Raw genomic sequence first — 22,611 nt, forward strand, 5'->3', positions numbered from 1 at the left:
TGATGGCCTGCACTTCATACTTGCCATTCTCAGAGGTATCTACACATAAATACATGTAGGGAAAAAAGTGAAAGTGTTAGTTTCTCTGTCATGTCTGATTCTTCGTGACCCCATGGACTATAGCCCACCAGGTTGCTTCATTCATGGAATTCTCCAGGCAAGAATACTGAAGTGAGTAGCCATTCCCTTCTCCAGAGGATCTTCCCAATCCAGGGATAGAAGCCAGGTATCCTGCATTGCAGGTCAAATCTTCACCATCTGAGTCACCAGGGATCTATCTAAAACTATGTGTTTACATGTAATACTGAATTTAAGAGGCTATTTTGAATTGGATTTCTTATTTTTTAAAAGTATGCTTTATCTGCATACTCTTACAGGAGTGATCTCAGTTATGTGCTGTGTTCAGTCACTCAGTGGTATTCGACTCTTTGCAACTCCCCGTACTGTAGCCCTCCAGGCTTCCCTGTCCATGGAATTCTCCAGGCAAAAATACTGGAGTGAGTTGCCATGCCCTCCTCCAGGGGATCTTCCCAACCCAGGGACTGAACCTGGGTCTCCTACATTGTAGCAGGATTCTTTACCATCTGAACCACCTGGGAAGCCCCTCCTCAGTTATAGAGAAGGGTTGATAAAGCTTGCATTGAACATGTTAAGGTGGTTAGACTGTACTGTTTAATTACAGTAATAGATATTTTATTGGACAGAGAAGTTAAATCAACCTGCTAGAGATGTATAAAAATACAGATAATTTTGAAACAGTACTTTGAGAACACCAAGCATAAAGTGATCTTAGAGAAAGCTCTAGGTCAAGGTGAGGACCAGTCACACAGTAGGAAAATGTAGAGAAAGCTTGTGAAGTTTTATATCTTGTCTGAATTCTCCCTGAAGAGTCACCCCCTTCCTTTAATATACTTTAAAGCTTGTGTATCTAGAGCTCCTTCTTGTAAACTTTTAGTGTAACTGGACAACCTAGAGACTCTGAGTCAGTCACACTATTTTGTTTTTGGACACTTTGGAGAAAAAAAATGTTACTGTTGTTCTGAAATTAGTTTCCTGTGGCTTTTAAAAATTAATTCATTTAATGTTAAATTTCTCTCCTGAAGACACATAAAAGACATCAATGTTTTTGTTTTTGTTTTTGTTTTTTTCATACTTTAGCCTTAAAATATTTGAAGACACTCTAAGTGTCTCCTTTTATTTTCCTTCTGTGTTCCAGATGTCTTCAGGCCCTGGATTGGTTTATCAAATGCTCTAGCTCCCATATTACACCTCACTGTTTATTATTTCACACTGCAGGTGCCTATATAATTATTGCTAGTTTCCAAGAATCATAGACTTGTCTTCACTGAGATGCTGTCAAGAACATGTTTGTTTCTGAACTAAAATGAAAATGGGAGTTACTTCTTTCTGTTTACATCAACTACTAACACAACCACACTGAATGCCATGATTATAATATTGAAACTGAGTCAGTTTCATTCCCATCATCCACATCGTTTTACAACCACAACCTCTTCATTACTACATACTTGTTCTGTGGGCATGAAACTCTGTTACAACTCTATTCAGCAATTGGTATTAATCCGAATTGCATTATTTCCACAATTCAGATCCTCTAGTACTCTGATCTTATATCATACTTTTTGTTGTTGTTCAATCTCGCAGTCATGTAAGGCTCTTTGTACTCCCATGGACTGCAGCATGCCTTCTGTCCCTCACCATCTCCCAAAGTTTGCCCTGCATTAACTCTACTTCTCATTGAAAATGAACATTCAAATTCCTACCTTGGCTCAGGCAGTCTTCTCTGCTTAAAATGTCTTTTGTTTTTCTTTCTTATCCTTTCACTTTATCTTAACACTGTAGTTTGACTCCAAGTTCAAAGTCCGTTTGTGATTTTATTGATCAGGAAATATCTTGGTCATTATTCAAGTATCTCTACATGTGAAGAGTACTATTGCTTGACAAAACCTTAATGAAAAATAAATAAGCAAAAAAACAAAAATATTATGAACAGTGGCAGTGCAGAAAAGTGCAGTGTTTTTTAAAGCACATTATTGTTTCTCTTACTATATTATAATTTTACCATAATAATCACATTGTTGAACTTCCCAGGTGGTGCTAGTGGTAAACAACCAAACTGCCAATGCAAGAGAGACAGATTTGATCCCTGGGCTGGGAAGATACCCTGGAGGGGAGCATTGCAACCCACTCCAGGATTCTGCCTGGAGAATCCCATGGACAGAGGACCCTTGCAGGCTTCAGTCCATATGCTCTCAAAAAGTCTGACACTACTAAAGTGACTTAACATGCACACACACTATCACATTATCATAAGCCATATTGAGAACAAGCTTAAGTCTCTGCATTGCCACTCAGAAGACGTCTGCCTACTGCTCTGGAAATAATTTTAGACTTTGAACAACCAAGAAATGCATTCTATTGCATAGGTTGACAAGATGTGATCTGCAAACCAAATCTGGCCTACTGTCTTTTATAAATAAAATTTTATTGAAACAGAGCCATGCCTATTGATTTGCGTATTGCCTATGGGTGAATCCAGGCTGCAAGATGCAGACATGCATAGCTGAAATTGAGACTATGCGGCCCACAAAGGCTAAAGTATTTACTGTGCAACTTTTTCCAGAAAAAAAATTGCTACTCCCTGTTCTATTAAATTAAGTCACTGGAGTTGAGATGTTTATATGTTGAGATATGGCAGCTTCCTAAATAATAAATATACTATACTTCCCATAAACCTAGACTACAAATTGAAAAATAGAATATCAGCTTTTTTGCAATTTCCATAATAAATGTAAGAATAAAAAAGAATTATGCTCATATTTGTAGTAGTGTGAGTTGTACTACCTTAAGAAAATCAATGGTTTTTATAGAAAATGAAACACAATACAATGTTAAAGAAAGGATAAAAAACACTATAATATGATTCATATTGTATAAATTTTATATCCAAACACATCAATATGTCCCTCAGATACAGAGGAAGTGCAAGTCGCTCAGTTGTGTCTGACTCTTTGTGACCCCATGGACTATACAGTCCATGGAATTCTCCAGGCCAGAATACTGGAGTGGGTGCCTTTCCCTTCTCCAGGGGATCTTCCCAACCCAGGGATTGAACCCAGGTCTCCTGCATTGCAGGAAGATTCTTTACCAGCTGAGTCATCAGGGAAACCCAAGAATACTGGAGTGGGTAGCCTATCCCTTCTTCAGGGGATCTTCCTGACCCAGGAATCAAACCAGGGTCTCCTGCATTTCAGGAGGATTCTTTACCAACTGAGCTATGAGGGAAGCCCACAGATACAGAGGGAAAACCAGAAATTCGACAAAAATTAAGAATCTTTGTATTGTTACCAAATAGTTGATTTTGATTGTGTATATTTCTGCCTTCTGCAAGTATTTAAAGACAAAAATATACTGTCTAGTTCAACATTTTTAAAAGATCAGTGGACCTGAATGCATGATGAAATTGTTCCCCAAACTTTGGGAAAAAATGCACATGCAACCAAAGTATCACAAGGGCATTATTTCATCTAATTGCCCCATTTGTGGTCTCAAGGCAATAGTTAAGTAATATTATCTAAGGTTAACCTCCTTAGGGTTTTGGTGGCATATATATGTGACAGTTTGATGTCAGGCTTCAGCTTTTTGGTCTCCTTCTCTTTGTCATGCCCGAATATATTTTTAATACATTTTAAGAGAAATTAATTGTTCTGAAATATTCATTGCAATATATTCTAGATTCCTGTTACTATTTTTCAAGCTTATTACTATATTAAAAAAAAATTGACTTCTCAGCAGAAATTTTCCTTGAATCCATTAAACTTAGAAAAGAAGCTTTATTAAATGAACCAGTCAAATTCTACACTCAGGTGAGTTGATTTTTATTTTACTTTAAAAGGAAAATAATATGGTCCTAATATGCTCCATTAATCTTTGCAGGAGGCAAACAAGCACATGCGTAAGTCTAACTGCCAGGTTACTTGTTTAGTTGATTAGAAGTCTTTGATTATTTATCTTTCACCACATTTACTTTTGTTAACCAGGCTACATCACAAGGAACTATTTTTTGTTTTTTCTGGAATACAATTTTTTCATTCCCTTTATACATACAAACTTTAATAATAAACAAGAATTATAATTCGTTCTTATATGAATTATTTCTTGGAATAATGCTCTAAGAAACAAATTGAGGCTGAGGCTCATGTTTTATAATTTTATAGTTTGTAAAATGCCTGTTACAGGACTGAGTACATAGTAGGTCTGCAATGGGAAAATTATTCCAGGGTAGTTGCATAGGAAAGAAGATGAATACTGTACATAGCACCTGTGCTCACAGCTGAGCATGGCTGGCACTTCCTGGGTCTAAATGAGCAATTGGAAATGTTGGCCCCAAGGCTGTTGACAAATACAGAGTGTGAGAGATGGGGTAAAAAGCTACAGGTGTGGAGAAGGTGTGTGGGGAAGAAGGAACAAGTGTGCATCAGAAATCGTATTCATCTTTGGTGAAGATTTCCCTTTCAACCCCGGTATTCAAACTTTGTTACCATAGACATAGGGAATGGATCCTGATTTTTGAAAAAAAAAAAAAAAGTGTCTTTGGTTAGAGAATATATGCTCTATGATTTGTATGTTAAATTGAAAAAGACTTTCAGGAAGTCATAAATATGAAGGAATTAATCCCATGTATCAAATCAAAGGAATCTAAAGGAACAGTTGAAGAAAGAGAGTGGGAGAATATGTGAATGACGCACATGTACAGGAAACCTTTAATCTGCTGTATGTGTTTTTGGAGTATGAAGTCATAAAAATTGAAAATAATGGAGTTTTAATTTCAGCTCCTAATACGAGGTAAAATTTATAGAGAATTCTATGTGGAATGAACTTATTTTTATACTGAGCATAATTTCAGGTTTTGGTAAGAAGTTAGGAAGTAGCTTTGAAAATAATTAATTTTACTGTCAGAAAAAGACAGTGGAGGCATTTTGGAGGAACAGAGGCTAACTAAAACATAAGTAAATAAATGTATAATTGCACTTTTTTTCCCCATAAGTACTCTCATTCTATGCTAATTCAGGAAGCGTAAGTCCCTAGATTTCACTCTGGCTACTTGCTTCATAGGACTCAAGTTGTGCCTCAGTGCCCAGAGTCTACAGAGTGGTGCTAATTTAATAGGGAAGCATAACTTCTTTTCTTTGAGCCCCTTTTTGGGGCGGAGGGGGGCAATAATACTGCAATGGGTTGCCATTTCCTTCTCCAGGAGATCATCCCAACCCAGGGATTGAACCCGGGTCTCCCGCATTGTAGACGGGCAGTCTACCATCTGAGCCAGCCACTCCACTGTCTTTATTATGGGGCTTGCCCAGTGGCTCAGTGGTTAAAGAATCTGCCTGCAATGCAGGAGCCACAGGAGACACAGGTTCAATGCACGGGTCAGGAAGATCCCCTGGAGGAGGGCATGACACCCACTCCAGGGTTCTTGTCTGGAGAATCTCATGGAGAGAGGAAGCTGGAAGGCTACAGTCCATGGGGTCACAAAGATTCAGACATGACTGAGCAAATAACACACTTCACAGTAAACTCATATACAGTCTATAGAGTGAATTCTATTTGACATATGCTGTGGTGCTTCCCAGGTGGCACTAGTGGTAAAGATCCCACCTGCCAATGCAAGAGATATAACAGATACAGCTTCAATCCCTGGGTTGTAAAGATCCCCTGGAGGAGTTCAGGGCAACCCATTCCAGAATTCTTGCCTGGAGAATCCCATAGACAGTGGAGCCTAGTGAATTAGCATGCCCACACCTTGATATCAGATGTACCCAGCCCCTCCTCCCTAAACAGACTCTATTATCACATAAGACACATATCATCTGCCAGAAATTGGGAGAAAAGCCTAACCTTTCTTTGTGAAAGACTACTTTTTTTTCCTGCTAAGCATTTTGTCTAGTAGTAATTCTATGTTCATCCATATGAGAGGAACCATCAAACTTATTTCTAAAATGTCTGTAGCATTTTATATTCCCAGGCACAATATATAACACTTCTGGTTGCTTCACATCCTTGCACATCCTAGCACATCCGTGTTAATCATTGCTATTACATATATTTATTATAGTAAATCCAGTGGGTACTGGACTTCCCTGGTGGTTCAGACAGTAAAGTGTCTGCCTACAATGTGGGAGACCTGTGTTCAATCCCTGGGTCGGAAAGATCTCCTGGAGAAGGAAATGGCAACCCATTCCAGTAGTCTTGCCTGGAAAATCCCATGGACAGAGGAGCCTGATGGGCTACAGTCCATGGGGTTGTCGCTAAGAGTCGGACATGACTGAGCAACTTCACCTTCACTTTCAGTGGGTAAAACTTGATATCACATCATGATATTGATTTGCATTTTCATAATAACTAAATATATTGAGAATGCTTTCACACGCTTGTTGGACATTTGTAAATATTGTATTGTATCTGATTTGACTTTTTGTCTTTATTGTGCCTTTTCTGTACTTTTTCTTTTCAGTTTATTGATAATGTTTTTAATATACAAATATTTTAAATTTTGAGGAAGTTCAAATTATCAATTTATTTATTTATTTTTGTTGCTTATGCTTTTGTTTCCCTATCTAAGAATCTACTGACAAATTCAAGGCCATGAAATTTAAGGCATGTGTTTTTCTTGTAAGAGTTTTATAGTTGATGCTCTTTCATTCAGGTCCTTGTTCAGTTTCTGAGTTAACTGTTGTATATAATATGAGGCAAGTGTCCAATCTCATAATTTTACTTGTGAATGTCCAGTTGTCCTGGAATCATTTATTTGAAGAAGAAAGTATTCTTTCTCCAATGAATATTAAGAGAATCATAACCTCAGAAGCACCATGATGATGGTGAGGTACAAGCTGGGAGAAATCAGAGCCCCTACAGAGCACAGCTGCCCAGTCAAAATGTATTTTGAATCTTCCACTAGCGATAAATAAGCTTGTTATTGTTGTTCAGTCACTAAGTCTTGCCTGAGTCTTTGCCACCCCATGGACTGCAGCATGCCAGATTTCCCTGCCCTTCATTGTCTCCTGGAGTTTGCTCAAACTCATGTCTATTGAGTCAGTGATGTCACCCAACCACCTCATCCTCCGCTTCCCTCTTCTCCATTAGCCTTCAAGCTTTCCCAACATCAGGGTCTTTTCCAATGAGTCAGCTCTTCATGTCAGGTGGCCAAAGCACTGGAGCTTGTTTCAGCATCAGTCCTTCCAATGAATACTTAGAGATGACTTCCTTTAGGATGTACTGGTTTGATCTTGCTGCCCAAAGGACTCTCAAGTCTTCCCCAGAACCACAATTTGAAGCATCAATTTTTTGGCATTCAGCCTTCTTTAGGGTCCAACTCTCACATCCATGCCTGACTACTAGAAAAACCATGGCTTTGACTATATGCACTTTTGTTGGCAAAGTGATGTCTCTGTTTTTGAATGTGCTGTCTAGTTTTGTCATAACTTTCCTCCCAAGGAGCAAGTGTACTTTAATTTCATGGCTGCAATCACCATGAAGCAATGATTTTTGAGCCCAAGAAAATAAGATATTTCACTGCTTCCACTTTTTAGCTCCTTCTGCATAAAGTTATTATTATTCTTAACCTGTGTCCTTAAAGCCAAGACAGGTAGTTACGAAAATTAGTGAAAATACCATCCTTTTCATAAACAGATATTTTTAGAAAACATATCATCCAAAATTGTTTTTTAGATTCAATAATAAATATAAACATCTGAGAACACTATATTTGAAAAGCCAATGCAAGCTTTCTATCAATAGAATCAATAGTGTAAAAATAAAATAAAGTTTATAATATAAATAATGTAATATACAAAATAAACCATACAATGGCAGCTTAGCAGGCATATGTTTAGAAACATAGGAAAAATATATATATACCTTCATAAGAAAATTTTAAAAGTTAAATATGGATTAATAAAAGACAACTCTATTGCTGTATAATTTTCTCTTGTGGATTTATGTATTTTATATGCATATAAAAATTTTAAAAATGGTGTTGTTTATTTTTATAAGATTAAATGAGTAAAGTTGATAACACAAATGCCCTAAGGCTTTAGGGAAATAATATACAACCAATATACCACCTGGGAAAGAGTTAAAATGTAATTAGTTGAATTGCAGTCATCAAGGCAGTACTTCAGTTAAGTTCTCTAGTTTTCATATTCCTAAGGTCCTGATGACAGCCTATGCCCAACCAGTATCGCTGAAGAAGCTGAAGTTGATCGGTTCTCTGAAGACCTATAAGACTTAGGTCATAGAACTAATGCCGCCCAGGCATTAGTTCTAAAAGGTCTTATAGGTCTTCAGAGAACCAATCAACTTCAGCTTCTTCAGCGTTACTGGTTGGGGCATAGACTTGGATCACTGTGATATTGAATGGTTTGACTTGGAAACGAACATTTTCAGAACATTTTCATTGACAGAACATCATTCTGTCGTTTTTGAGATTGCATCCAAGTACTGCATTTTGGACTCTTTTGTTGACCATGATGGCTACTCCATTTCTTCTAAGGGATTCCTGCCCACAGTAGTAGATATAATGGTCATCTGAGTTAAATTCACCCATACCAGTCCATTTTAGTTCACTGATTCCTAGCATGTTGACGTTCACTCTTGCCATCTCTGTTTGACCACTTCCAATTTGCCTTGATTCACGGACCTAACATTCCAGGTTTCTATGCAATATTGCTCTTTACAGCATCGGACCTTGCTTCTATCACCAGTCACATCCACAACTGGCTGTTGTTTTTGCTTTGGCTCCATACCTTCATTTTTTCTGGAGTTATTTCTCCACTGATCTCCTGTAGTATATTGGGCACCTACTGACCTGGGGAGTTCCTCTTTCAGTATCCTATCATTTTGCCTTTTCATATTGCTCAGGGGGTTCTCAAGGCAAGAATACTGAAGTGGCTTGCCATTCCCTTCTCCAGTGGACCACATTCTGTCAGACCTCTCCACCATGACCAGTCTGTCTTGGGTGGCCCCACACTGCATGGCTTAGTTTCATTGAGTTAGACAAAGTATTGTTATAGAAGATCTGTTGTGGACATGGTCTTTGAAAGGTATCTTTTCTACAAGCTTATCATGTGGGAATCAGAGAGAGCTATAGTGTGGTGACAAAACCTAGAGGAAAATAAGGAAACATGCATCTTAAACCAAGTGTTCTAATGAAATTCTACAGTGTTTCTATTGTGTGGCTTCTAGAATAAGGGATTTCTGCATTGTCTTCCCCAATGTCTCCACCAGTTGATAGATGTCCATGTTTGTGCCTGATTTTCACAAACATATCAGGTGTTTGAAATCATACAATTATTCATAATTCTAATATATAAAAAGGTAAATATCTGCTGTATCATGTCTTACAGAATTTGAATTCATTATTGAAGCATCTACTGCCATTCTAGTGATTTAAATTTTATATTAATATTCTTATCTTACTATTGAAAAAATGCCTTCTGAAATCAGTAATAATCAAGAAATATTCTGGTGTCCCATTTGAAATAGGTGTTTTCCAGCCATTTTTCTTTGGAATAAATAAAAACTTAATTCAAAATGGCAGAGTATATATTTGATCCATTCTGAAGTCTATATGTTTTCTCCAGTACTTTCACAGTCCTTATTTTTGTCACCCAAATTCCAAAATCTGCTACAATGGAAAAAAAAAAGTTTTCTGTTCAATATTTTTTCAACTATTATCACAGAAAGCATAGCGCTTATTTTGTTTTGAATCTTCTGATGAATAATACAATTGGCTATGAAGAATACATTTAAATATTTTCAAAATTAATGCAACATAAGTGAAAAAGTTTGGTATGTTTTATAGCATAGCTCCAGAATGGGTTGAGGATTTGGAATAACTAGGAATAAGAAAGGAATTGAAAGGAGATAGGACAACCAAGAAAATATTATATTAACTGCTTTGCAGAGATGTTATCATTATTCAAATTAGCATGTAAGTTAATTGTCTCATAGCTCAGGAGGTGAGGCAGGTAAGAAACTGTGGAAACTAATGACATATTTTTCTCCAATACATGTAATTGGATTGTCATATCAGGTGTTTTCACAAAGCTCAGAATCATGCAACGACAATGTCTCTTGAAAGCAGCTGATAATAATGAATTTTATTATTTGAAATAAAACAAGATCTAATCTGTTTTGGTTCTTTGTTTCTGAAGATCATACACAATGAAAATTATTATTGGCTGTATAATTGACATATGAGCATTAGCATTTTAAATAAAGCAGAAGTATAGCATTTACAGAAATACTGTAAACAGAGACCCAGTGAGCTTCTCAACACATTTTCTATTCTCTTACCTATTTCAAAGTTTAGTTTTTACTCTTCTGGATCAACATTGATATTTTGTCCACAGGAACCAAGCAAACCATTGTGCTGAGGTCACTTTCATTCTCTTGGGCTTCTCAAAATATCCTCAGCTCCAGCTGCCCCTGTTCCTAGTCTTCCTGACCATCTACTCAGTCACTGTGCTGGGGAACCTAGGCATGATCCTGATCATCAAGTCCAGTTCCAGGCTCCACACACCCATGTACTTCTTTCTCAGCCACTTATCCTTTGTTGATTTCTGTTGCTCAACAGCAGTTACACCCAAGCTACTAGAAAACTTGGTTGTGTAAGACAGAACCATCTCCTTCACAGGATGCCTCATGCAATTCTTTGCCTGCATATTTGTGATGACAGAGACATTCCTCTTGGCAGTGATGGCATATGACCGATTTGTGGCTATTTGCAACCCTCTTCTCTACACAACTGTCATGTCCCAGAGGTTTAGTTTTGTGTTGGTGATTGCTGCATACTCTTGGGGTATAGCCTGTTCCCTAATATTCACATTACTTTTTTTAACTTTTTCCTTTTGTGGGAGTAAGTTCATAAATAACTTTGTCTGTGAGCATGCTGCCATAGTTGCTGTTTCCTGCTCTGACCCCTACTGAGCCAGGAGATCATTTTAGTCTCTGCCACATTCAATGAAGTAAGCAGCCTGATGATCATTCTCACCTCCTATGTTTGCATTTGTATCACTTTCCTGAAGATGCCTTCAACTGGGGGCACCACAAAGTCTTCTCCACCTTTGCCTCCCACCTGACCGCCATTACTGTCTTACATGGGAGCATCCTTTTCCTCTACTGTGTTCCTAACTCCAGAAGCTCATGGCTTATGCTCAAGGTGGGCTCTGTGTTTTAAGCAGTGGTCTTCCCCATGCTGAATCCATTGATCTACAGCCTCAGGAACAAAGATGTGAAGGCAGCTGTCAGGAAGTTAATCAATAACAACTTAATATCTCAATTAATGTACAATGACTAAAATTTAGTGTGCCCTTTCAAAGGGTAGTTGTCCAAGTTTTCCAGAATTTATAGTACTCTCAAATATTTTTTTTTTCAGGAAAGAAAACAGTACACACTTTTGAAGTGTGTTAGGCCCTAGTTAATACAACATTCAACAACTTTAGTAAACTTCAGAGAATTACCTATAAAATAACAAAAAAAAAATAAATAAAGCCTGGATCATTTTAGTCTCTAGATGGTTTGTCATATAAAGATTTCTGAGTAAGTGCACTTTACCATTTGTCTGCCAAAGCACAGTCATTGAACAATGGATTTATAGAGTTGTCCTGAAAACCCACCTCCTCCATGGACGGAGGAGCCTGGTAGGCTGCAGCCCATGGAGTCGCGAAGAGTAGGACACAACTGAATGACTTCATTTTCACGTTTCACTTTCATGCATTGGAAAAGGAAATGGCAACCCACTCCAGTGTTCCTGCCTGGAGAATCCCAGGGACGGGGGAGCCTGGTGGGCTGCCATCCACGGGGTCTCACAGAGTCTGACACTTAGCAGCAGCAGCCTGAAAAAGTATAGCTAAAATGTAAAGCTAATTTATAGCTAAATTTATAGAAAATGTATAAGAGAGTTGCATCAAAAGAAATATAGTAAACTGAGAATTGTTCAACACTAATATACTAAATTTAAAAGAAATATTTATTTAATCCCACACAAGAAACATCAGTATATTATAAGTTCAAAAAAGTCATATCTCTATCCCCACAAAGTTGTGAATATGATGTGGTCAAATTGTACTTGTTAATATAAAATTTATTTGCTTTTTGTATATAAAACATCACAAATAAAATTAAGTACTGCACACTTCAGAAATACTTTCAGCAAAATCTAAAGTAGTCTTTCATGTCAATCTTAAATTGAGTATAATATTCTGTTGGTATATAATGATACAATAACAGATAACTTCATTGGTAAGTAACATTATTGATGGACTGAAAGGAAGCCCTGCTAATATCAGCTAGAGCACCTTGGTTAACCTGATTTAATTTTGCAAAACTTACCTGCAGTTTACAGAACGAACTATGCTTGATATATGTTACACAACCTTGTATTTAAGATCCTAATCTTTTAAAAGTGGTTGACCAGTTTTCCCAGCACCACTTGTTAAAGAATAAAACTAGAGCACTTTCTAACACCATACACAAAAAATAAACTCAAAATGGATTAAAGATCTAAACATAAGACCAGAAACTATAAAACTCCTAGAGGAGAACATAGGCAAAACACTCTCTGACATACATCACAGCAGGATCCTCTATGACCCACCTCCCAGAATATTGGAAATAAAAGCAAAAATAAAAAAATGGGACCTATTTAACCTTAAAAGCTTCTGCATATCAAAGGAAACTATAAGCAAGGTGAAAAGACAGCCTTCAGAATGGGAGAAAATAATAGCAAATGAAACAATTGACAAACAACTAATCTCAAAAATATACAAGCAACTCCTACAGCTCAACTCTAGAAACATAAATGACCCAATTAAAATGGGCCAAAGAACTAAATAGACATTTCTCCAAAGAAGACATACAGATGGCTAACAAACACATGAAAAGATGCTCAACATCACTCATTATCCGAGAAATGCAAATCAAAACAACTATGAGGTACCATTTCACGCCAGTCAGAACGGCTGCGATCCAGAAGTCTACAAGCAATAAATGCTGGAGAGGGTGTGGAGAAAAGGGAACCCTCTTACACTGTTGGTGGGAATGCAAACTAGTACAGCCACTATGGAGAACAGTGTGGAGATTCCTTAAAAAACTGGAAATAGAAATGCCTTATGATCCAGCAATCCCACTGCTGGGCATACACACTGAGGAAACCAGAAGGGAAAGAGAAACGTGTACCCCAATGTTCATCGCAGCACTGTTTATAATAGCCAGGACATGGAAGCAACCTAGATGTCCATCAGCAGATGAATGGCTAAGAAAGCAGTGGTACATATACACAATGGAGTATTACTCAGCCATTAAAAAGAATACATCTGAATCAGTTCTAATGAGGTGGATGAAACTGGAGCCTATTATACAGAGTGAAGTAAGCCAGAAAGAAAAACACCAATACAGTATACTAATGCATATATATGGAATTTAGAAAGATAGTAACAATAACCCTGTATACGAGACAGCAAAGGAGACACTGATGTATAGAACAGTCTTTTGGACTCGGTGGGAGAGGAAAAGGGTGGGATGATTTAGGAGAATGGCATTGAAACATGTTTAGTATCATATATGAAACGAGTCACCAGTCCAGGTTCGATGCACGATACTGGATGCTTGGGGCTGGTGCACTGGGTCGACCCAGGGGGATGGTATGGGGAGGGAGGAGGGAGGAAGGTTCAGGATGGGGAACACATGTATACCTGTGATGGATTCATTTTGATATATGTCAAAACCAATACAATATTGTAAAGTTAAAAAATAAAATTAAATTAAAAAAAAAGATCCTACAGAGTCCATAAGACTAATCTATACCTCAGTGTCTCTATTGCTGTCTCGTACACAGGGTTATTGTTACCATCTTTATAAATTCCATATATATGTGTTAGTATACTGTATTGGTATTTTTCTTTCTGGCTTACCTCACTCTGTATAATAGGCTCCAGTTTCATCCACGTCATTAGAACTGATTCAAATGTATTCTTTTTAATGGCTGAGTAATACTCCACTGTGTATATGTACCACTGCTTTCTTAGCCATTCATCTGCTGATGGACATCTAGGTTGCTTCCATGTCCTGGCTATTATAAACAGTGCTGCAATGAACATTGGGAGATTTGGGAGAATGGCATTGAAACAGGTATAATATCATGTATGAAACGAGTTGCCAGTCCAGGTTCGATGCACGATACTGGATGCTTGGGGCTGGTGCACTGGGATGACCCAGAGGGAGGGTATGGGGAGAGAGGAGGGAGGAGGGTTCAGGATGGGGAGCACGGGTATACCTGTGGCGAATTCATTTTGATGTTTGGCAAAACTAATACAATATTGTAAAGTTTAAAAATAAAATAAAATTTAAAAAAAAGATCCTAATCTTTAAAAAAAATAGATGATAGATTTTAGGTAAAATATAATTTTGAAACTTTAACTAGGTTTCTGTCTTTTAAGAGAAACCAGAACAAATTATAAAGGAAAAAAAAAAGTCTGGATGGCTACAGAATCCTGTAGAATAGAATGTTTGTTATTTTGGAAAATACTTTGAATGGACATTTATTTACACAAATTTAATCCAGAAATTCTCCATAATTTTGACAGTAAAATTTTACTCTGAATGTAAAGATTTTAAGATTGAAATCTGTTAATATAAATGATTTTATAGTCTGTTCTACAAAGTCCTAATGATGAACTCTTTATTTCCACAAATGAATTATACTCTTTTAACTTTAAATTATTCTTGGTGGTTTGCATAGGTGCAGCTTTTTTTGCTTTATTTCTAAAAAGTTGGGGCAATATTTTTAATGAAATTATTCAGAAGATAAACAAAGAATGTACAGAATAGTCTCCCAATGGAGAACATGCTATAAGTTCAATATAAACCTCATTGTGTTACTTGCTCAATCTTGTCTGACTCTTTGCGACCCCATGGATATAGCCCACAAGCTCCTCTGTCCAGGGACTTCTCCAGGCAAAAATACTGGAATGGGTAGCCATTCCAGTCTCCAGGGGAACCTGTTCTCCTGCATTGCAGGCAGAATCTTTACTGCCTGAGCTTCTAGTAAAGCCCATAAACCTCATTAGGTAATACTAATTTTCATATCATGTATATTAATAAATAAGATTTCAGCAAATTTGTTGATGCTGGGAAGATCTCATATGATACATATACTCCATAGATAGTAGGTTACATTCTTTATTGCACTACTGGTCTTCACTACTATTCATCATCTTAAAAAAATATTTTCCCTGAAAGAGATCAAGAAAAACTTAGATGGGCTAATAGAGAAACAGATTGTGGAGCACTTTTTCAGTGCTATTTTCCCTGGATCTTGCTGCCTAGATACATAGTTCATTCAAGTTCAGGGACAGTTTTGTAGATGAAAAATAGTTTTATTATAAGCACAAAGATAATACTTGACAGAAAATAAATAAAAATAACCCTGTGTTTGAAAGAAGAGCCTGAAAGAAGAAACATCTAGGAGTAATTTTCTAGTTACATTTGGTGTTTATTTCCTACTGTTATTATCAAAACTCCAGAAAAGTCTTTATAAATGTTTTAGTCTTATCCTCAAGGAAGATTCCACATTAAGAAGATATCATTCTCAAGCTTGCATAAACTTTGCCTCTCTGTAAAATAAGAAGGGAATGTTTTATAGCTTATTGTATGATGGCAGTATCACCAGATAAGAAATGTACAGAATAATATATCATAAATAAACATGGGCAACCAGTTCAAATAGCAAATCAGTTCATTGATATATAAAATAAGATAATACATCATATCTAAGAGGGATTTAACACACACACAAAAATGTGGATTTGGTATGGCTGTTGTTTTTCAGTCGCTATGTCCTGTCCAACTCTTTGCTACCCCATGGAATGTAGCACACCAGGCTTCACTGTCCTCCACTATCTTCCAGAGTTTGCTCAAATCCATGTCCATTGACTTGATTTTCAAGATTTGATAGTAAATATAAACATCTGAGAACACTCTATTTACATTTGAAAAGCCAGTGAAAGTTGTTTCTTCTTGATAAAATCAATAGTGTAAATATAATATGTGTTTACAATATAAATGGTGTAATGTACAAAATAAATGATATGGCTTACTGTTTAGGGAACTCTATTTTTAAAAACATAAGAAAACATGAAGAGTATACTGTCATAAGAAAATAGAAAAATAATTAAACAAGGTTTAATCAAAGCTATTTCTATAATACTGTCAAATAGATTATTTTTCTCTTGAATATTTTTATATTTTGCATCCATATAAAATCAAGAAACAGATATAATTTTGTTTATGTTTTAAGATTAAACAAGCCAATAATTCAAATACCCAAAGGCTTTAGGGAAATAATATGCAATCAAGATACCACATGGGACAGTGTTAACATCTAATTACTTGAATTGCAGTAATCAAGGCAACACTTCAGTTATATTGTCTGTCTCCACATCCCTAAGGTCTTGATGGCATATATTTGTGATGCAGTTTGGTGTCAGGATTTAGTTTGATCTTACCTTTGGTATCTGGGAGTTTTCTCAATAGTAATATATGTAAAATAGTAGTGACATATGTAAAATATATATGAAAATAGTAATATATTAAATAGCTAATAAATATACTGGTGGGCTGCACTACCCTTTTCAGCTCTGTTTCTATTAAGTAGTAAGCAGCAGCATTCCAGGTGTTTAATTCTTAGCAAGGAGTTCTTTGGTAAATGATTCATTCAAGGGCGTCTGTATTTAGGTGAGTTGACTCATGACTCTTGTTTTATTTTAAAAAGAAAATACAGAGTTCCAACAATCTTTGCATGAGACACACATATGTTTAGAACAAAGTACCCACAAATCTATTAATGTTGTTGTATTGTATTCTGATACTTTCTTTCAAGTAATATTCATCCTGGTTTTCTCATTGGGTTTCCACTATATAGCCAGAAATGAAATAAATATTTTGGCAAATAATTTTTGAAGAATAATAAAAAAGTGGGCACTGTCTTCAGTTTTTCCTGTAATCTTTAAGAAACAAAGTGACGGTGACAATCATATTTATAAATAAAATTATACAGCATATCATACTTATGAGTTATAAACATGAATGTCTATATTTATACAAAGGGGACAAAACAAGGAGTACTGTCTATAATAGTAGGTGGTAAAATAAAACATTAAAAGTGAGAGAATAAAGTGGAGAAATAAAGTATTAATATAAGGAAATGGGCATCTACTATGTAACAGTTTGATAGACTCACTTTTCTAAACAAGAATGCATTAAGTGATATAAGCATTTTTATAGATCCAAGCGGTTTTGAAAAAGTCAAACTGAATAATAGAAATGCCATGGATTCACTAATATGATTTGTTTGGAATCTTAAAGTCACTGAATGGCAGGTTAAAATAATCATGGAAAATTATTCTCATGATCTTGCACAGAATATATTAAATGAAGGAGTACTGAGAGCTTACACTATTGTTACAGACGATCTAGTGTGGGAATGGTGTTTGGAAGATATCTTTCCCACAAGGTCAGAATGTGGAGATCAGAGAAAGCTGTAACATGGTAAGGAAACCTACAGGACATACAAAATATAATTATGCATTGTAGACTAAGTGTTTAAATGAAATCCTGTAGTGTTTCTATTATGTGGGCTCTAGAGGAAAGGATGTCTACACCGTCTTCCCAAATGTGTGCACCAATTGACAGCTGTCTGTGTTTCTGCCTGTTTTTCACAACATATAAGTTTTTTAAAATCACAGCTGTTATTCATAATTCCAATAAATAAGAAGGCTAAATATCTACTATGCATCACACCTTGTCTTGGATTCATTATTGAAATATCTAGTTCCATTATGGTGATTCAAAGTTTATACTAATATTCTCATCTTATTAATCAGGATATGTCTTGTAATGACAGTAATAATCAAGAAATGTTCTGATGTCCCATTTGAAATAGGTTTTTTTCTGACACTTTTCTTTGAAAAAGCTAAAAACTCAAAATGCAGTAATACATGGTTTTATTGCATCTTGAAATTTATATACTTTGTCCAGTAGCTTCATAGTCCTTATTTTTGTCAACAAAATTCCACAATGTGCTCTGATGGAAAAAGAAAAGCTTTTTGTCCAAGATAATTTCAGCTATTATCATAGCAGGTATAGCAGTTATTTTGTTGCTGAAAGAGGAGAGTGAAAAAGTTGGCTTAAAGCTCAACATTCAGAAAACGAAGATCATGGCATCTGGTCCCATCACTTCATGGGAAATAGATGTGGAAACAGTGTCAGACCTTATTTCTTGGGGCTCCAAAATCACTGCAGATGGTAACTGCAGCCATGAAATTAAAAGACACTTACTCCTTGGAAGGAAAGTTATGACTAACCAATATAACATATTAAAAAGCAGAGACATTACTTTGCCAACAAAGGTCCATCTAGTCAAGACTATAGTTTTTCCAGTGGTCATGTATGGATGTGAGTTGGACTGTGAAAAAAGCTGAGCATTGAAGAAGTGATGCTTTTGAATTGTGGTGTTGGAGAAGACTCTTGAGAGTCCCTTGGACTGCAAGGAGATCCAACCAGTCCATCCTAAAGGAGATCAGTCCTGGGTGTTCATTGGAAGGACTGACACTAAAGCTGAAACTCCAATACTTTGACCATCTCATGCAAAGAATTGATTCATTGGAAAAGACCCTGGTGCTGGGAGGGATTGGAGGCAGGAAGAGAAGGTGATGACAGAAGATGAAATGGCTGGATGGCATCACCAACTCTGTGCACATGAGTTTGAGTGAACTCTGGGAGTTGATGATGGACAGGGAGACCTGGTGTGCTGTGATTCAGGGGGTCACCAAGAGTCAGACACGACTAAACTGAACTGAACTGATGGCAGAAACCAACACAGCATCGCAAAAATTTAAAAAAAAAAAAAAAAGAAAGAAACAAAAATAGTGTGCTGTGTGTAGTTTAATAAAGATCTGTTACTAACAGAAAAGTGATTTAGAAAATTTGAAAATGCATCATGTAATGTCTGACATATTCAGTAATGTTTTAAGATAATAATTAAAATATACTGTTTTAAATATAAAATTTGAAGTTATGTAACTTGTAATTTGGTTCTCATTAGATTTTTATCTTAAGTAGAATATAAAACAAAAGAGAAAAGGATTTAATAGTTGCAAAATCTTTTTATCACAGATTATTTTTGCTTGATAAATGCTTTTGAATAGGCAGTTTATTTATACAAATGCAATGAAAACTCATTTCCAAAAATTCTCAGATTGCACTTTCAATCTAAGAGTAAACATTTGAACTACAAAGCTAAATGCATTAATATGTTAGATAATATAGTTTAGTTCACTAATGGTTATATTAAGTAACATTTAAGAACTACTGTTTCTACAGATTGATTTAGATACTACTTATCTTTAAAACTTTTGGATGTAACAAGTATACACATAAATTTTCTTCCTTGAAAGACTATGACTAAATGATTGCTGAAGATACACATAGTACTGCTAAGAATTGTACAGTTCAATGTTCGCTTCTTGGTCAAGCAATAATTACAAAACCTGGATCTGGTCCATGATGTATACATACCAATATTAATATGTTGACTAAGTAAAGAAGGCATCAGCCAATATACTGACTGATGCTTGGCACATATTTTACTATATTATTATGTTACAAGACATTTTCCTTACATAACTAAAGTCAAAGTGTGGTGGCTCAGTCATGTCCAACTGTTTGTGAGTCCATAGACTGTAGCCCAGGTTTCCCCTGGTGGCCTAGTGGTAAAGAATCTGCCTGCTACACAGAGGACACAGGAGACCTGGGTTCGATCCCTGAATGGGGAAGATCCCCTGGAGGAGGTCATGGCAATCTACTCCAGTATTCTTGCCTGGAGAACACCATGGACAAAGAAACCTGGCGGGCTACAGTCTACATGTATGCAGAGTTAGATATAACGAAGTGACTGAGCATGCACGCATGGACTGTAGTCCACGGGGTTCCTCTGCCCATGGGATTCTGCAGGCTAGTGCACTGGAATGGATAGCCATTATTTTCTCCAGGTGATCTTTCCTCATCCAGGGATCAAACCCATGTCTCCTGCATTGTAGGTAAATTCTTTACCATCTGAGCCACCAGGGAAGCCCTTACATAAGGGAAATTCAGAATCAAAAAATGTAAAAAGTTTAAAAATATAAAATGATTCAAGTTTATAAAAAAATAGTTTATTCATCTGTGATACCTGTCTCCATTCTTCCATATTCTACTAACATGGCATCCTCCAGTCTTAAAGATGGTACTCTTCCAGCATGATCATTACTGTGCAATATCTTCTTTTTTATTTTTAATCAATTCTTAAATATTAAAAAATAATAATTCCCTTTCATAACCCTGTAGTGAGGTTTATTTTTTCCCAAAGAAATTCAAGCTAGTAGTGGTAATTTTTTGGAAGACTTTCAAAGATGGGTACTTGGACAATATCTAACCTTAAAAACAGGCCAAGCATCATATGAATAGAAAATTGGAATCCAATAATCAATGATCTGTAGTAATATTATGGTTTATAAATTATTCTTTGTGGATGACTGTAATATATATAGTGTTCACTGAATCAAATGTCTTGAAAATTGGGTGTCTGTCATGAAAGTTCTTCTGACCACAGGAAATGGGAGAAAATGAGGTATGGGTTCTTTTGATTGTCCTTGGGAACTTACAAATTTTGTAGGAAACTACAAAATTTGGGGCAAATTTGGGGCATCAACACTTTGACAAAATTACTTTGAAAGAAGTTGAAATATGCTATGGTAGCCCTAAAAGCCTCTTATTTTTTATTAAGCCACTAGGAAAGTTCCCTAAATTTCTCAGTGGGAAAACTGTGTGTCAGAGACTATAATAGTCCTCAACATTATAAAATAATTTTATCACATGATCTGTGGCATTCTGCAATATTGTTGGCATTCCAGTCTATTTTGATAATTCTCCCCAGTTTTCTGTTGGTGTCTGTTAGGATACAGTCTGATTTTGTGTCAGACAAATGAAATAGTTCTTCCTTTCAAAAACGTTTTTCAACAATCTATCTGGTTCCACTAACAATTTATTTTAATATCTCTCTAGCCTAGACTCTTGAACCTCAGCGTATCTCCTGATGAATATTTTCCTTAATTTAACTTGTCTTTCTTCTAATTTTTCTTTTTTCTTTCTCACTGTACTTGTTTTAGTTATTTAAAATATAACTAATTCTGAAAATAAAACCATTTAGTCATTTATTATTTAATGAGTATTTGGCACTTACCTCATTCACAAATCTTTAAACCTGAATTTGAAGTTTCTGTTTTTTAACAAAAAAGATGCCACATCACAAATAATTAAGACATATATTTTTTAAAATGTGTTTACATAATGCAATCCCAACCTTTCTGTGGGAGCATGCACAATCTGGGCTTCTCTATCTAAAAGCACTGTCAAAGCTTATGAAATTAAAGTCTTCAAGCTTTAACTAAACTACATATTGGAGAATAAAAACACTGTTTCCATGCCTGGTCTGGGAAGATCCCATATGTCACACGGCAACTGAGCCTGTGCACCATGACTACCGAGCCTGTGTTCTGGAGCCATGAGCCAAAAATAAATAAATAAATATTTTTAAAAAGAAACAAATTCGTATCATATACACAGTGCTTGCTTTAACTAAAACTAGCATGAAATTCTGAACACAATTTGCAAGAAAGGAATTTAAAATTACAGAGTAATACTTTATAGAATTAATAAACTTGTTGCACTAATTATTTTTGGTCTACATGGACTTCAGCTGTCTTTCAGTTCAGTTCAGTTCAGTTCAGTCTCTCAGTCATGTCCGACTCAACGACCCCATGAATCGCAGCATGCCAGGCCTCCCTGCCCATCACCAACTCCTGGAGTTCACCCAGACCAATGTCCATCGAGTCAGTGATGCCATCCAGCCATCTCATCCTCTGTCACCCCCTTCTCCTCCTGCCCCCAATCCCTCCCAGCATCAGAGTCTTTCCAATGAGTCAACTCTTCGCATGAGGTGGCCAAAGTACTGGAGTTTCAGCTTCGGCATCATTCCCTCCAAAGAAATCCCAGGGATGATCTCCTTCAGAATGGACTAGTTGGATCTCCTTGCAGTCCAAGGGACTCTCAAGAGTTTTCTCCAACACCACAGTTCAAAAGCATCAATTCTTCAGCTCTCAGCCTTCTTCACAGTCCAACTCTCACATCCATACATGACCACAGGAAAAAACATAGCCTTGACTAGACGGACCTTTGTTGGCAAAGTAATGTCTCTGCTTTTGAATATGCTATCTAGATTGGCCATAACTTTCCTTCCAAGGAGTAAGCGTCTTTTAATTTCATGGCTGCAGTCACCATCTGCAGTGATTTTGGAGCCCAGGAAAAATAAAATCTGACACTGATTCCACTGTTTCCCCATCTATTTCCCATGAAGTGATGGGACCAGATGCCATGATCTTTGTTTTCTGAATGTTGAGCTTTAAGCCAACTTTTTCACTCTCCACTTTCACTTACATC

The 22,611-nt window shown here is 36.4% G+C and overlaps 1 pseudogene; it reads left to right on the top strand.

The window, feature by feature from the left end:
- The first annotated feature begins 9,105 nt into the window (after positions 1-9,105).
- Positions 9,106-11,377, top strand: LOC129654248 (olfactory receptor 5D13-like; annotated as a pseudogene).
- The last annotated feature ends 11,234 nt before the right edge of the window (positions 11,378-22,611 follow it).

The sequence above is a fragment of the Bubalus kerabau genome, chromosome 1 (assembly GCF_029407905.1).
Source record: "Bubalus kerabau isolate K-KA32 ecotype Philippines breed swamp buffalo chromosome 1, PCC_UOA_SB_1v2, whole genome shotgun sequence".
Classification (NCBI taxonomy): Eukaryota; Metazoa; Chordata; class Mammalia; order Artiodactyla; family Bovidae; genus Bubalus; species Bubalus kerabau.